Below are 12739 nucleotides of genomic sequence, written 5' to 3' on the forward strand. Positions count from 1 at the left end.
TAAATTTTACCATACAGTCAGCATCAATAGTGGCAGATGAAACAATAAATAGGTATAAGCAAAGACATATATAACTCCGTATTCGCTAGGTGCACGACTGGTGCTGCCCTCATTTTGGCGGACTTTCTACGTTAAATCTTATGGAGTAAAACTAGTTCAAGCGGCTGCCACTAGTACTAATGGCGGACATTTCATAAGATTAGCTGTGTTTGTGACGATCAGCGCCACTTCCCCCTCCACCGACTTCGCACCTTGCCAATAAGATGAATAAAGTCTAAGGTAAAAACGTGTCTCGGAAATCAAGAAAATGTCATTCTCGGATAGATGGCGCCATCACCTTTGGCCTATGCTCGGCTAGATGGCGTCTTTTTTTATGGCGTATTATTTTTGATATTTTTATACTTTTCATTTTTAGTTTTAATCGTGTGTCGATCTGTCGATAGATGGCAGTAAATTTACTGTGACTACAAAATGTACTATTACAGTAACCCTCTATATCCATTCTCTTTGGTATAAGTAAACTTAGCCTAAACATTATAGTAGAAAATAGAGCGAGGCAAAGATAATAAAACTAGTGGTTAGTGAGTGATCGGTTATAAACTACCTGTAACTTAATTGGCAGAAAAGTGATCGATGTGTTCGTCACTGTCACGTCAGCTTGGTGTGAGTGGGACAGATGACGTCGTGATTGATACTTCAACACGACATGCGTCATACCAATGTAATTCATTTTAGGTGTCAGTCATAGATGGTAGGATCCTATAGATGTGCGTGCGTCTGTGAGGGACAAAACATTAGTACGCAATGCGATACTATGATTGGTCGAATTTATTTGTTGGCCACCATAATCCATCTATACTAAATTTACGGTGGGGAACAATTTGAATAGAACCATAATATACAAGTACGCAATTACCAGGAAACTTTTTCAAGGAGATGAAAGGCGGAACGGATAGCCCTTTCATATTATGCTAAAAATTATGCAAAGTGGCAAAATCTCAACACGCAATATGTCGGGTAACACAATTTACTTGGGTTGACTTTATTACGTCCCATCTAACCTTGGGACCTACATTAAACGTCAAATAAGAGGGCAAAGTATTTTAAAAAGGTCAGAAAAAGCTTTCCTCAAACTTGCTCGGAAAGGAGAATGGGCAATTTGTCCCATGGATGTATACTGTTGAGACATATCTCATTTGAAAGGGCTTAGTAATAGCATTATTTTATTGTATGACACCAACGTAGAATTAGTGGAAACGTTAGGCTAACTTTCATTAGCTCATCCCACACAGGTACTTATTACGACGGTGAAAAATGTTGTACAGTAGCGTTCTTGATATAATTCATAGTTTTGTAAACAATATTATTATAATATACAAACAAACAAACTCACAAGCGGTATTGAACCTTTAAGTCTGAGGAGAGACCTTGCCTCCTTATGTGTGTTCTACCACTTGTACAATGGGCTGTGCTCTGAAGAATTGTTTGACATGATGCCAACGGCAGATTTCTATCACCGCACCGCTCGCCATCGGCAGGGTGTTCATCCACACACCCTAGAACCTAAATGGTCGCGTACTGTGCGGTTTAAGAGGAATTTCCTCCCGCGGACGCTCCGGCTGTGGAATGAGCTCCCTTCCGAGGTTTTCCCGAGGGTTTACAGTATGGGGTTCTTCAAAAACGGAGTGTACAGGTTTTTAAAAGGTCGGCAACGCGCATGTAACACCTCTGGAGTTGCAGGCGTCCATAGGCTACGGTGACTGCTTACCATCAGGCGGCCTGTATGTGTTTGCCACCGATGTGGTATAAAAAAAAAGGAATGATTTAATTTTATTTATTAATAACGTCCCACTGAAGAAGCACTGAAGCGCTAGTGGCCTAGCGGTAAGAGCGTGCGACTTGCAATCCGGAGGTCGCGGGTTCAAACCCCGGCTCGTACCAATGAGTTTTTCGGAACTTATGTACGAAATATAATTTGATATTTACCAGTCGCTTTTCGGTGAAGGAAAACATCGTGAGGAAACCGGACTAATCCCAATACGGGCCTAGTTTACCCTCTGGGTTGGAAGGTCAGATGGTAGTCGCTTTCGTAAAAACTAGTGCCCACGCCAATTACTGGGATTAGTTGCCAAGCGGACCCCAGGCTCCCATGAGCCGTGGCAAAATTCCGGGACAACGCGAGGAAGCTTATTCTTGTTTTGACTCCCACTAGTCAGCAAGAAACAGCAGACTTTTGCAATTAACTAGTTTATTCAAGTAATCGTAAATATAATAACCTCTTTCACTTTAAAAGTCATTTAATAATTGTCCTTCAGGTACATCTACTACGATCTGCCACTTGTAAACGTCTTTGGTTTTACGGAGATCGGGACATCATACCCCACCACTGCTCCGCTACTCTCTGGAAAGTCGTATTTTCTAAAATCCATTAAACTATTTCCTGTTCTCTTACGTACATGATACAGTTTACATTTTGTAGTTTGATATATTGTCCGTGAATCTTTGATTAACACCCATAGACTCCGCATTAAGAAAAGTTTACGAAAGCCATACCTACGGCAGCCGTTCTTCTACTTGAAAGTAGGTAGTAATTTATTTCGTTATTTGTTTTCAAGGGGAATTTTACGTCCACCAGTGTACAGTGTACAGTCGCCATCAGATATATCCGAGCGGCCAAGGTGTTCACAAATATATGAACACGCACTCTAACGCCCTGTCAATAGAAGCGTGTTCAATATATTTGTGACCGCCTTAGCCGCTCCGATATATCAGATGGCGACTGTACAGTTACTGCCTACGTGAGGAAACAAATCAAACTGTATAAAAATAGAATGCCACTCGAGAGGATATACCTAATGCAATTTACTTATATGCTTACACCACTTAGTTTCATACTAAATGAATTGATACCACAGAAACTGTATTTTATTTCATATTGGAACTATCACAGGCTGAATGCAACTGAAATGAGTTTGGCGCGCGATTTATAAATTACCTAGTAGAGGGCACGAATGTATGGCGACCGCGAGTCGTGTCATATGCTCCATCTGGTAGGTAATCTGGAATCTGTGACGTAAGGATACTCCGTAAATCAAACTGCGAACACGCACACAATGGTAGACGGAGAAATATTTACGGTGTATATATAGCTTTATTGCAAAAATCACGTAATGCTCCATCGTGATTACGAATCTCTCCGGGAATCAGGGAATTTTATGAATGAACATTTATGGTTTCAGCAGTAGGTAAAATGCACGTAAAATGAGACATCGGAAGCATATTTTTTTTAAGGTTCCGTACCTCAAAAGGATAAAACGGAACCCTTATTTATAGGATCACTTTGTTATCCGTCCGTTCGTCTGTCTGACAAGGCCCTTTATCTCGGGAAATTAAAACCATTTACATCTACACAGTCACTTGAAGCTATAAAATACTAATTGGTAAGTACTAACTAAGTTTACACACTATTGAAACCACATATGTGAACGAATACAAAAGATTTTTTTTTTACTGAATCTGAAGTTTTATACTAACTAGTGCACTAATTAATTACTAGTAATAATTGATTACTTGTGTACTTATGAATAAATGATCTAATTAATTACTTACACATTAAAGTGCATAAGGAAGATAATTTGGCAGTAACAATTATCCATGTGAGGCATATTGCTAGTTAGCATGTCGCAAACAGGGTTATTTTCATGACTGTATAATTATTCAGTGCTATTCGGTGCAGTAAATAAGGCGTGTGAGCGAGACAGCGTTATAAACGCATTATAGCGATGTCCCGCTTGCACACCTGAGCGCTTCCAATGTGTCGACCGCCTGATGCTTGTAACATACTCGTTATTTCCTTTCAAAATGTTCTTAGTCAATTGACCGGCCTTGAAGTTTATTCATTCATATTATGAATAAGAATAAGAATAATTGCCGCCTTGCCCCGCTGCTGGCGGCACCCTAGGTTAGGTTTTTTATAATGTGTTTATATGTATTTTGTATTGTTTTTGTAAGTGTTTTTGTGTTTTATTTTTATATCCATATTATAAAATAACCTAACTTAGAGAAGATAAATAAATAAAGAGAATAATTTATTTATAATATTAATGAATAAACTAGAGATATCATGAGGTATATAAGAGATCAAAGCAAAACTTAGAAACCTTGAAAGAAACATCTATCCTTTCCAGGCTAAGAGGGAATCTTTCCTAATTTGGAAACATCAAACACATTCCTAGTTCCACATATCTTTGTTAGAGAAACCACCTCATTTTCCTCCAACATGTGTTTCCTTTTAGTTATTACACGTTTGTATACTTTCTCACTATTGGACTCGCGGAAAATTTGGGTTGAAACGAATTACCGTGTTCAGCAAACTTAAACAAGTGTTTATTTTGAAACGGCTTATTTCTACCAGATAACACCTGAAGTGTCATTCAATAGAACATGCTAACTACCTATATGTAGACAAAAGTTACTAGTAAATTGACATTCAGTGTCAATTTTAGTATGGCGGTTTGTTTACATGGTTAGCAAGTTCTATTGAATAACACTTTAGGTATATCTTCAGCTTTAATATATTAGCTACCAAACCAAACCAAATTATCAGTAAATAAGAACAAAGAAAACAGTAGGTACTCATCCTTTTCTTTTGGGTGCTAGTACTAATGTAAGACAAAGACAGTATGATTCTCTCTGTCTATGATTGAAATGAGACAGTCCCTTGACAAACTATTACTTGTTCCTATTGTTACCGTGAATAGATAATTAATTTACTATAGTGCGTCAAGCAAATCTTGTCAGTAGCAATGTACTGCAAATTAAAGTAGGGTAACACCATGTAACACTCAAAGAGCAGAATTGCGCTAAGAAAAGCAGCAATGTACATCGAACCAAAACGTGTTTATTTTTCCGCCCTTCATACGTCAGTTCGAGTGAATTATCATAACCTGAAATTTTAGTAATGTTTACCGTCAACGAGCATGATTGTACATTGTAGGCACCTTAGCTTTGCTTGAGGTCATGCATAATCTTGGTATTTAATGGTGACAGCAGAAATTTCTCTTGAAATAGAAACGATTCAGAATGTAAACAATAAGATGATGGCTGTCATTCACGATCCACATTCCACAGATAACACACAGATGACACGCGATTTTGGAATTATTCGAACACAGTGTTGCTAACCCGCGATTTTTCAAATTTGCCGCCTTTTACTACTGACAACATTTGGTTGATCACTGGATCAACCAAATCTTGTCAGTAGTAAAAGCGTAAAAGCGCGTGTCGCGTGTCGCGTGTTATACTGATAAGTTATGAGTATTCTCATCCTGGAATTTATCTCCCAAGGAGGTGCTATTTCGGTTGCAATTTAGTACAAGAGTATTAGTAGGTTTAATCTGAGTGAGAGTGTAGTTTAAGAGTCACACGGCCCAATTCGAACAATGCTTACAAGCAAAGTTTTTGTTTTGAAGCATCTCTTCAAACAAAAACGTCACTTTTGACACTGACAGATCGGTATTGTATCGCTTTGGCATCGTATAAGCATTGTTAGAATTGGGCCGACACGCAAAAGCCGGATAATAGAGAGAGTAGAAGTAGGTAGTAGTATTTATATTACAATTTCTAGCAACAAAAACTAGTGCCAGACATAGATAAATATATATATTTTTTACATTAGGTGTAGGAAATTCTTATTCAGATTGACTAAGTCCCACGGTAAGCTCAAGTAGACTTGTGAGTTTGTTGTGTTGTGTTGTTGTGTAATTTCAGAATGTCGTTATTTAATTATGAGAGCGTAACTTCGATTGTATGGTAGTGGATAGCTGATCCTTAATGACTTCTACGCAGACAAAGTCATGGGTAGCGGTTAGTGTCGTTATTAAATCTAAACAGAATGCATGTCGAGACTTCTACCTATTGTTCGTTGAGTTCGCTGATATTATTATCAGTATAGATTTTCCGTTTACAGTGCTTTCAATGATCTGTCCATAGCGCCCGCCTCAAGTGCTGCAATGACGTCAGCGGTCAACATTTCAACAAGCGTCCATATAATTTATGTTGATGCACACCGTTACCAGCTTATGGTTTTACAACCACTGTTCTACCGGTATTATTATGGGAATTGTTGCACTCACGTGACTGAACATGATTTTGGTTTTACTAACTAATATGTATATTCACGGAAATTATAAGCTGTTGAACTTATTATAACGATTTAAAAACAGGAAGTTATGTTTTTAACATAAATTAGGGATTAAAAAATATATTTCAAATTTATTTTTTATTTCAGGTTAGTCCGTGACCTCAAAGGGCTGAAAACAGCTTGAATCGTTGGTAAGTACATACATAATAAATATAGATATTGTTTGTAAAATATTTTAATAGTTCCTAAACCACGCTGAAACAGTTTAAGACAACATTAATGTATAGGCTGCGTATGGCGTTTCATTTCGTGACCCACAAATGGTCTCGCCGGAAGATCAGCGCTGACTTCTGGGTTAGCATTATGCTGAGGCGGGACCATTTCGTGGTAAACTATGTATTTATTTTATGTTTAATTTTCTCTGTTGGTTGTGTACTTGTGTATGTTATAGTTTATCACGAATAAATGCGATGATGATTATGATTATGGATGTATAAGCTTTGTTTTGACGGTAGCAATACCTACCAGCAATAGATGATTCAAAAGTAGACATCGATCACATTTGCTCGCTCAGATTTACGATCTAAAATAAAATCTATTTGTGATGGAATGTTAACAACAGGTGTACGAGTACCTATCATTGTTCCTAAAACTTTATTATATAGGCTTACAGATACATAATGTATTTAATTCGATATCTGAAACAGCTTGCCCGTATGTGGGTAATAACTAATAACGTTAAGAAATATCTTGCTCTTTGGAATTAAAAGCATATTTGTGTAAATACAGTATAAATCTAAATGCCTATGTGTATAATGATAATGTTTTATTCTTTTCAACACGGTAAATTTAAGTGGATATAATCACATAATCATATAACTAGTATTACACGTTTAGCCAATATTACAAAACAATTGCTAGCATTATCATAGAATAGGTAACTAATAGTATCGTAAATTAACATTACTGTTTTACGTACATAATAAAACTACCTAATCTCAGATCTCAAAATAATTTTACCTGATTATGACAGCCAAGTTAATAGGAATGTTAGTATGCATAAAGGCAAAAGCATAAAGGGGAATTTGAATTAATGATGATATCTTGCCCTTAAGAACCCGTCTAATACATGAGCGGATGTGGGTTGATTACATCTTAAGGTGTAATATAATTATATATTTCTTGCGAACGCACCGCAAATTTACATGTTTGCGAAAGACGCGGTTACTTTAGCCTCAATTTCTTAATGTAACATTCGGATGGCAACTGCAGATGCATTCCTGTTGCGGGATTACTGCTGCGGCACTGAAAAGGGCGCTGTCACTGTCAATTTCCTTGATAAAATGTGTGACTGTGCGCATGCCGACGGCGTAGCAGTAACAGTACTTAATGAAGCTGCATTTGCAGTGACCATCCGAATGCCACCTTAACGTAGCAGAATGGAGCACCATCCAAATGCCACCTTAACGTACCAGGCGGCCTAGCTAAGGTGACAATCGCTATCGCTTCGCCATCGAATCGCTATATGTCTCTCTGTCTCTCTTCCATATCGATTCGATGGCGAAGCGATAGCGATTGTCACCTTGGCTAGGCCGCCAGAATGGAGCGCTAGTGATGTTATTATCAAATCTTGACGCTCTGGCGACGCATTGACGACCAGTCAGGACTGGTCGTTGTTTGTATCCCCACAAACTCGCCAATGCGGAAGCACTAGATTAAGCTGCCTGTCATTAATGGCAAGTCCGAACCTTACTGTTAATTTGTACACTAGACTTCCTTTTCAGTAGGCACATACAGTCGTGCCTAGAGTCAAAGAGATGGCAAAGTGAGCCACCGCTATGCGAATCAGCTTCAAGCCTTCAATTACAAAGCAATTCGGCAGTCCCAATAATTAACTACTGTCTCGCAATAAGAGCCGATTGTAAGAATGCCAATATATTCGCAACTTCCCTTTTCATTAACTACGTTCCCTAAGGGGGTGTCGTGACGTTAGGGGATTTCCGGAGAGGCAACCGAGAAGACAAATTGCGAAAAAGATTACGCAATCGAACATTTATAGCGAGCTAATTTGTTGAATAGGGGTTTATTTAATTGTTCAGAATGTTTTCGTTTATTTTGTTGGAATTGTAGTTTGAATATATATATATCTGTTGATCCTGTATAATGCCTGCTCCCATGCTCTGAAACATACGCACGATTTTATTAGATTTGCACTCGTGATAGTGTGTCATCGATCGGGCAAAGATTTCACTTAAGATATTACATTATCAGCTTTTTTATCTACGATCTTTGTGTGAGTGTTTTTGTTTGAGATAGATTTGAAATAGTTATCGATAACAAGATATAAGTAAACATTTGTATTCCGATATTCTTTTTTCCCTACTATAATCGAAGACTAGAAACCCTATATTATCGCTCCCAGCAGGTATATTGACAAATTGTATTTCTTCATTTCTCATCCAATAAGGTTAGGAAAGTAAAAAGATAGATGATGTCTATTCGATTTCCTTTACACATATTCGCTCCAAATCTAATCAAACGCAATAAATATTTTTTTACCTGTATGTAAATCGATATAACAATTTAATCATGCAAAAAGCAGCGTGATATTGCCATGAAAAATGTAAAGGTTCATTCAGTTTTCATATCTAATCGCCAAAGGTAAATTGTATTACGTTTATTCTGCGTAGGTATGATCAAAATCCAGGCGTGTAAATAAGATCAAATTCCTGCTTAGTGTTGGGTGTTGGTAAGAACTTGAGTCTTACAATTCTTCACTTGAATAACTCAACTATAATGACACTCTTGAGTTGCACGTGACTCAAATCTTCATATTGAGTGTTTGTTAAGCGTGAATCAAAAGGACTGCCTTCAATAAGACTCGGTCATTAATTTTGGAGGTTAGTCTTAAAAAAAGCGGCCAAGTGCGAGTCGGACTCGCCCATGAAGGGTTCCGTATTTAGGGGATTTATGACGTATTAAAAAAAAACTACTTACTAGATCTCGTTCAAACCAATTTTCGGTGGAAGTTTGCGTGGTAATGTACATCATATATTTTTTTTAGTTTTATCATTCTCTTATTTTAGAAGTTACAGGGGGGGGGCACACATTTTACCACTCTGGAAGTGTCTCTCGCGCAAACTATTCAGTTTAGAAAAAAAATATATTAGAAACCTCAATATCATTTTTGAAGACCTATCCATAGTACCTATCCATACCCCACAAGTATGGGTTTGATGAAAAAAAAAATTTTTCATTTTCAGTTCTAAGTATGGGGAACACCAAAAAAAAACTACTTACTAGATCTCGTTCAAACCAATTTTCGGTGGAAGTTTGCAGTACATCATATATATTTTTTTAATTTTATCATTATCTTATTTTAGAAGTAACGGGGGGGGGGGGGGGACACACATTTTACCACTTTGGAAGTGTCTCTCGCGCAAACTATTCAGTTTAGAAAAAAATGATATTAGAAACCTCAATATCATTTTTAGGGTTCCGTACCCAAAGGGTAAAAACGGGACCCTATTACTAAGACCCCGCTGTCCGTCCGTCCGTCCGTCCGTCCGTCTGTCACCAGGCTGAATCTCACGAACCGTGATAGCTAGCTAGCTACAGTTGAAATTTTCACAGATGATGTATTTCTGTTGCCGCTATAACAACAAATACTAAAAACAGAATAAAATAAAGATTTAAGTGGGGCTCCCATACAACAAACGTGATTTTTGACCGAAGTTAAGCAACGTCGGGCGGGGTCAGTACTTGGATGGGTGACCGTTTTTTTTTGCTTGTTTTGCTCTATTTTTTGTTGCTAGTGCGGAACCCTCCATGCGCGAGTCCGACTCGCACTTGGCCGGTTTTTGAAGACCTATCCCTATACCCCACACGTACGAGTATAGGTTTGATGAAAAAAAAAATTTTTTTGAGTTTCAGTTCTAAGTATGGGACCCACAAAATTTATTGTTTTTTATTCTATATTTTGTGTCAAAATCTTAATGCGGTTCACAGAATACATCTACGTACCAAGTTTCAACAGTATATATAGTTTCGGAAAAAAGTGGCTGTGACATATGGACGGATATACAGACAGACATGACGAATCCATAAGGGTTGCGTTTTTTGCCATTTGGCTACGGAACCCTAAAAAGGAAAGAATATTCGCGTCTTCGAAAGATTGCGCAATATGACGTAGGTAATTCTGTGTTATGAAAAATTACCTACCTACTTTATAAACTGTAGACAATAATAGGTATACTCAGTATTCTTTAAACAGGACCGAAGTTTAAAAAGCATTCAAGTTTTGATAATTAATGATTCGAGTCTTAGAAGGATCAATTCAAGGTCTTACCAACACTAGTCTATTTCCTGGTTCTTATCTGGCACTTATTTTTGTGGTTTTCGCATATTTGTGCCAAATACCGGGACGTCCGTAATATTTTCCTAGAGAGAATATCGGCTTTATCCGACACTCCTTTTTTCCCATTTATGGAAGGCTTATCTTGATGAAATTCTTCTAAGAATATTTAGTTCAACGGTGGTTGAATGGAAGGTTGTGTGATCTAACTTTTGGTCGCGTTTAGGTAATATTTTGGTCTCGTTTAGGTAATCTTTAACGCTATTTGCTAACTCAATATGTCTATTTTTTATACCTTTTCCTGGATTTTGAGTAAGAATGTAGTAACATTGACCCAGAGATCCGGATTTTACTAATAAGTCATAGTTTTGGAGTTGATGCTGCGACCTTGACAGGACTTGCAGTTCCTCTTGCGGACACCAATAAGTGCGATCGAGATGCCTAATTATACGAATTGCAGTGGAATTCACGGGCGTCAATCAGGATGTAGGTACAAAGGCAACAAATCAATAGATACATAGAATACCTACTCTTTATTGGCACACCTCAGTAAAAAAGACAGCTTAAAGAAAAACAATTGATTAATGATAGAGGCAGACAACCTTCAGACAACAGATGGTTAAAGAGCGATCTCTTTCAGACAACACAATATCAATATTGAAACCACAGATTTTAAAATCAGGATTTGGCTCCGCTTTGCATGCGACCTAATGGATGATAAACCTTACTTTTTTGGATATTTTATACTGTGTTTCGTGTTTCTGACCCGTGGTTACACTCAAAAACTTTTAGGTCCCGGCGGCTAAAAGTGTGTAGGGCCAGCGGTATACCTTAACCAACCCTATACCTAAACTTACTTTTAAACATTAAAAGCTTGCTTAAAAATGCGTACATATTTTACAGAAGTATCTACTACGATTCTAAATTCATGCCTTTTTCTTTTGAGTAATGGTAGTTCAGTACCAAATCCTTCATAAAGGAAAAAAATAAAAACTTTTTAATGCTTTCACGTTGTCGAACAAGCGTTAAACGCCATCGTCATTATCGCCGAAAAAAAGCTTTTTATGAAAATATACGATGATAAAAATCATAATGAATAACTTGCATGTTTACGATCTTGATGGTCGGCGGTTATCTAAAAAGGACCTTTGTATAAAAGGATGAAGGGACAAGTAAACATTGTGTTAATAGCCCAGAAAGTGGCCATGTTCAAACCACTGACAATCCAACCTCTAGACTGAGCTTAGGCCAATTCTTTCATGAAACCAATGCTGCCAAAAATACGGGGGTGCGGGGGGACGAGGTGAGCGAATCCCGTGCCGTGATTGGTCCGTTCAAAGACACGGACCAATCACGGCACGGGATTGACTCGAAGATGGAGTAACGCTACCGTATGTGTGGCAGAGGGGGTAGCGCAACTATGCTATGTCTAGAGGTTGGATTGTCTGTGGTTCAAACCGTCTATTCCACAAAATCTATACAATAAAAGTGGCCATGTTCAAACCGTCTATTGCACAAAATCTATACAATAAAAGCCAAATCATAAACTATTATATTGTAAGGACGCTAGTTTTCCAGAACTATTTTGACGCGACCACTTTTTACTATCTTGAATTTCCTTGCATGCTCCGGAACAAATAGAAACTTATCAAAAGGAAGCAGACATGACACTGTATTTTCCATTGAAAGCTCTATCGATGAAAGAGCAGCCATTAGTGTATTGCCTTCAAGGCGCTCTCAGGTTACAAAGGACTAATACGTTATGTCAGTTTCACAACCCTAGGGAATGCCCTAGCCGCCTTCAATGGAAGGCGGCTGATAACGTGCTACGTCGGATAATAACGTTGCTTTTTAGGGTTCCGTACCCAAAGGGTAAAAACGGGACCCTATTACTAAGACTCCGCTGTCCGTCCGTCTGTCCGTCCGTCTGTCACCAGGCTGTATCTCACGAAACGTGATAGCTAGACAGATTTTCACAGATGATGTATTTCTGTTGCCGCTATAACAACGAATACTAAAAACAGAATAAAATAAAGATTTAAGTGGGGCTCCCATACAACAAACGTGATTTTTGAACGAAGTTAAGCAACGTCGGGCGGGGTCAGTACTTGGATGGGTGACCGTTTTTTTGCTTGTTTTGCTCTATTCTTTGTTGATGGTGCGGAACCCTCCGTTCGCGAGTCCGACTCGCACTTGGCCGGTTTTTAACAGATGATACCTATAATAAATTAATACCCAGGCGA

The 12739-nt window shown here is 38.1% G+C and overlaps 1 protein-coding gene across 2 annotated transcripts in view; it reads left to right on the forward strand.

The window, feature by feature from the left end:
* LOC134654125 (neuropeptide CCHamide-2 receptor-like) overlaps positions 1–12739 on the forward strand; it is a 115413-nt gene that overhangs the window by 32335 nt on the left and 70339 nt on the right. For both annotated transcript variants that reach the window (XM_063509569.1, XM_063509567.1), the window contains exon 2: positions 6290–6333. The gene's annotated coding sequence lies outside the window, so the exon portion shown is untranslated. The remainder of the gene's footprint in view (positions 1–6289; positions 6334–12739) is intronic.

Source organism: Cydia amplana, chromosome 14 (genome assembly GCF_948474715.1).
Source record: "Cydia amplana chromosome 14, ilCydAmpl1.1, whole genome shotgun sequence".
Lineage (NCBI taxonomy): Eukaryota > Metazoa > Arthropoda > Insecta > Lepidoptera > Tortricidae > Cydia > Cydia amplana.